Below are 4,723 nucleotides of genomic sequence, written 5' to 3'. Positions count from 1 at the left end.
CTTTAGTTTATCAAATGTGTGAAAATATTTGTGGCAGGATATTAGCATGCAGACTGTTTTGATCTGTAGATTTATTATTCTTCCTCTTTTTTTTCCTGCACTGAAGGATGTAGAACAAGTATTTTCTCCATCTCCAATACTGGTGCCCTCAAGGAAAGAGTGTCTTGTTTTTCCACTGCTTTTGGTCTAATGTCTTGGTTATAAGGCGTGTAAGAGGAAAAGCGTGTTTTTCAGAAAATGTTAAAAAATTGTAACATTGGGAGAGGTAAAGAAGGAGGCAGTAAAATGTGTGTGGAGGCTGCAGGAGCTGAGAGTTGATCCCAGGAAGTCGTCGAAAAAGGAAGAGAATTTGCTGTCTGAGAAGAGTCAAACTGACCTGGTAGGTACCACCGCAAGGGGCAATGTTTGAATGCTCAGAAGCTGCCTGAGCTCTGTGTCAGTGCCTGCAGCCTCTACAGACCGGCACCTTGTATCACCTACACTAGATGCCCTGTGCTTCCTGGGGCACTGGGTGCACAGAATCACATCCTAGACCTGAAATAGCGACCGTCACTCAGGGATGATGATGGTGCCAGGGCTGACTCTATGGCTTTGCTTCATCTCCAGCTGATTACTCTGTGAGGATAGCCCCCTCTCATAACACCTGTAAGTCCAAGAAAATGGGGTGAAGTGGAGTCCAATCACAGAGGTGAGCCCCCCTCACAATATCTGTATGGGGGTGGAGAGTGTTGAACTAAAACAGCTCAAGACCCCCTTACTGGAATAGTGGTTACTGACACCCCTGTTACACATTTTTCTAGATTGACTTTGCTAGAATATGTTGTTTTCTGTACATACATTAAAATATTTTATATGGTAAAACTTATCACTCTTTTCTTTTATGGATTCATGTTTAAAAGTGTGATTAACCTGAAACTTGCTCTGTTATAAGAGATTCGGCTTTTTCTTTCCAGAGAGTTGGACAATTGTCTATCGTTACCGTACAATCCAGCTTCTCCTCACTGACCTGAAATGCCCTTATTATCATAGATTTATTCTCACATGCATTTAGAATCTATTCTGTTCACTGATCTCTCCCTGTGGTTTTAGTTACTCTAGCTATGTTACACAGAGTGATTATCCGGCAAGGCCTTCCTCACGACACCTCTTTTCTAATGTTCTCACACCTCTTACAGTTTGTTTTTTCCATATGAACTTAAGAATTTGCCTATTTCCTTTGAATCATGATGGCGTTTTTCAATGAGATATTAAATTAACCAGTTCACAGCCACCTGACATCTTAAAATACTGAGTTTAAGACCACATTTATTCAAGCCTTGTTCAAGACTTACAGTAGTATCCCAAATTTTCCTTCAGTAGCTCTTGCATATTTCTTGTTTATTCCTAGATACATAGTCATTTTGCTGATAATTTAAGATGGGTCTCTTTTTCCATTACATTTTCAAAATTGTTGTTAAATGTATATGGAAAAGCACTCACTTTACTGAATTCTCCTATTGTCTGTAATAACTTTCCAGATGATCTTCTTGAGATTTCTAGTTATGTAACCATTTCATCCATGGAAAATGGTAATTTTGTCTTTGCCTTTCCAGTTTTTAAAAATTATATCTAAGTGTCTCTATTACCTAGAGCTGCTGTAATACAAATACCACAAGCAGGTGGCTTTAAAGAACAGAAATTTATTTTCTCACCATTCTGGAGGCTAAAAGTGCAATCAGGGTCTTGGCCCTGTCAGTTCCTTCCTTGTTGGTAGCCCCAGGTTACTTTTGTTCCTTGGCATTCCTTGACATGTAGACAATCCTTACATGGCTTCTGTCTTTCCTGTGTGTGTCTCTGTGTCCATTTATAACTCAGAAGTGATTAGATCTAGTACCCACTCTACTTGGGAATTCAATACATACTTTGAGGGGGCACATCTGGTATTGCAAGAACAAGGTAAATAATGTGATATACTGAGCATCCCTTCTTGACTTTATTTTGGGAGTACAATTATCAAATTATTAAATTGGTGGAGCCCTAGTGGCGCAGTGTTAAGAGCTCAGCTGCTAACCAAAATGTCAACAGTTCGAATTTACCAGGAAACTCTATGGGGCAGCTGTACTTTGTCCTATAGGATTGCTATGAGTTGGAATTGACTTGATGGCAATGAGTTTGGTTTGTTTTTGTTTTTAATAATTAAATTGGAGTCAGAGCTACTTAGTTTGAAATACATCTCTCCAAAGTTGTTCTTATTATTTAAAATCTGTTGCAATCATTGCATAAAATTTGGAGTCCCTCAGTGTAGAATATCTATCTTTGAAAGATTTACTTAGCATTTATTGGTCTATCAGCTTATCTCTCAGAAGATTTATTAACCTCAGTCTCATCAACATGCTATTCCAGGAAATTATACTTATTATACCCAAAATAAAACATATGTGTTTAACAAATCTTGGATGGCTTTTACTCTATCAGTAGTGCTCAGATTATAAGTAACTGAAGCAAAGCAATACATACGATGTTATTAAATATTTTCTTGAGCACAGTTTTCAGGTGTTGTGCACTATTTTTATCAAGTGGGGATAACTTACATTATTGCTGAAGCCCATCTTTATGGCCTGTTTCATCTTCTAATGGTTGCTCTAAGTCTGCATAGCTTCTTCAAATGCATTTTTTCTATTCACATCTTTCAACCCATGTCACTCCTATGATTAACAAATTCTGAAAAGAATTTATTTCAATTATTCTTTGCATATATCACAATTGTCAATCTGAAAAGCTGATGAATAATTTTAGTCTTTCTAGAAGGCTAAATGAGTTGCCCTTTGTTCATATGGACCTCAACTGATTTTAATTTTTTATTGGCCTAGATTTAAAAAAAACACTTCCTTACCGCCTACCACATGTAATTCATTCTTATTTGTTGCACTACTTCTAAACTGTATGAAAGTTGACCAAGGTGTTAATTTGTGTTGGTGTAGACCCAAGGGAAGAGATTCGGAGTAGAGGGCAGCTGCCCTTCCCGATGGTTACTCTGCAACCTCTCAGCTCTTGCTCTTCTCACAATGCTACGTACTGCCCTTTCTGAATTTACCAAAACAAACAAAAAAAACCAACAGTTGCTGTTGAGTCACCTTGGACTCATGGTGACCCCATGTGTGTCAGAGTAGAACTATGCTCCACAGGGTTTTCAATGTCTAAAGCGAAGCAAGCATTTTTTGAGCAATCAGACCACTCCCATCTTTGGTACTGGAGTATGCCCAGAAAAGGGTCACCATGAACAGGACTGGAAGCCAAATCACATGATTATACTGTAAAACATAATATGTAATGAGTGTTTACTATATGTCAGGCACTGTCCCTAAGTACTTTGTTATCTCATTTAATTCTCATTGCACCCCACTGAAGATGGTACTATTGTTATCCTCATTTTTCAGATGAGAAAATTAAGACAGAAAAGAAGCTGTCCAGTGTTACATGGCTGGTGTATGGCACAGTCTATGCCTTTTGGTTGCAGGAAATGAGGAAGCTATGGAAGCTTAGAGTCTAATATTGAATAGCAGGTGGACGTTGTCCACAAGTGGATTTCTGGCTAATATATGGGATAACTCTCCAAGGATGAGATTTATCTGAAAAAGGAATAAAAAATCTTGTGAAGTAGCGAGTTACTTATTACTGAAAAGTTCAAATAGAAGTTGGATGGCCGTGGTTGGGGATGCTGACAAAGATACTCAGGTATTTAATCAGCAGTTTGGGCTAGTTATCCTTAAAGGCCCCAATAACCTTGAGATGACAGTAAATGAGTCACTACCTGATTTCCAGCAGGATAGTTGGAGTTGTGTATTATGGGTAAAGTGACAACATTTAATGAATTCTAGGTTGTCAACATTACAAGAAACAAGCATGCCAGGGTTGATTCTTATTACATAAAATTGATAAAATATCTTAAACATGGCAGCAGAGAAATTCAGATGTTGTTGTCATTAGGTGCCATCCAGTCAATTTTGACTCATAGTGACCCCAGGTGATAGAGAAGAACTGCCTCATAGGGTTTTCTAGGCTGTAAACTTTACATGAGCAGATTACCAGGTCTTTCTCCCATAGAGCTGCTGGTTGGTTTCAACCCACCAACCTTTTGGTTAGCAGCTGAGTGCTGAACTGTTGTGCCACCAAGTTAGGTGCATGATAGAGGCAGTGCAGTGGAGTGGTTGAGAACATGGATTCCAGAGCCAGACCACATGGGTTCAAGTCTCAATTTTACCGTTTATGAATTGTATGACCCAAAGAAAGTTAGTTAATCTTACTGCGCCTCAGTTTTCTCATCTGTAAAATACTGTGTTAAAAACACTATCTCATTTTTAATCCCTCTGAAGATTGTATCAGTTGATATACATAAGGTGCTTAGAACAAAGCCTAAGACATATGTAATAGGTGATAGATGTTGCTTACTGTTATTCCAAAGAAGGTCTATGAAAGTTTAGATACTCAAACATTATAAAAGGTAAACTATTCCAATTTTATCGTCACAAATTGGTATACCATTAAGAACAAGATTAGAAACAGACTCATAGCAAATCACATAAACATACGTCAAGAAAATATTAGACCAAGATAGATTTGAACTCTGACTTTGAAAAAGGGTTTCTTTCTCAAATTGTTTTTCTATTTTTACTTATTATAAACAATCAATATTAAGTATTTCCTTGAGTTATCTATTATTATTTCCAGTACAATGCTAAATACT

Source organism: Elephas maximus, chromosome 2 (assembly GCF_024166365.1).
Source record: "Elephas maximus indicus isolate mEleMax1 chromosome 2, mEleMax1 primary haplotype, whole genome shotgun sequence".
Lineage (NCBI taxonomy): Eukaryota > Metazoa > Chordata > Mammalia > Proboscidea > Elephantidae > Elephas > Elephas maximus.
This window is presented reverse-complemented; position numbering follows the sequence as displayed.